General features: G+C 58.1%; 1 protein-coding gene across 1 annotated transcript in view; it reads right to left on the minus strand.

Moving 5' to 3' along the window:
• Window positions 1-442, minus strand: part of LOC104133778 (forkhead box protein F1) — a 27,931-nt gene that overhangs the window by 11,081 nt on the left and 16,408 nt on the right. The gene's annotated exons all lie outside the window — the stretch shown is intronic.

The raw sequence follows: 442 nt of genomic DNA on the forward strand, positions 1-442 counted from the left end.
CCGCGCTGCGCGGAGCTTCGCCCACTTCGAGCCCCCTCTTCGTGCGCTCTTTTAAGCTCGGCGGGCCCGGGCAGGATGTTTATACTGCGCAATGTAAACACGGGCTCGGGGGTGCTTTAATAAAAAGAAATCGGCGAAAACTCCTGCTGCCTCTCGAAATGCCCTTTTCTGCCTCCGCCGCCGGGCCGGGGATGGGAACGGGCTTCGGACCCCTTGCCTGCTCCGAGGCTGCCTTAGGAATGAGGGTGGAATGGTTTATTGGTTTTTGGGTTTGTTTGGGGGTTTTTTTTGGAGGGGGCAAAATGTATAAAAATCTGTGCTGAAGGTTTGCGGTTGAATGCCAGGAGCCTGATGCTCAGCTCCGGCGGATGCCGCGGGCACACACGCGGGGTGGGGGGAAGGAGAATAGAAAGGAAGGGGGTCAGAGACACCCCCTCCTCCT

Source organism: Egretta garzetta, unplaced genomic scaffold (assembly GCF_000687185.1).
Source record: "Egretta garzetta isolate BGI_Z169 unplaced genomic scaffold, ASM68718v1 scaffold39, whole genome shotgun sequence".
In the NCBI taxonomy this organism is placed as follows: Eukaryota; Metazoa; Chordata; class Aves; order Pelecaniformes; family Ardeidae; genus Egretta; species Egretta garzetta.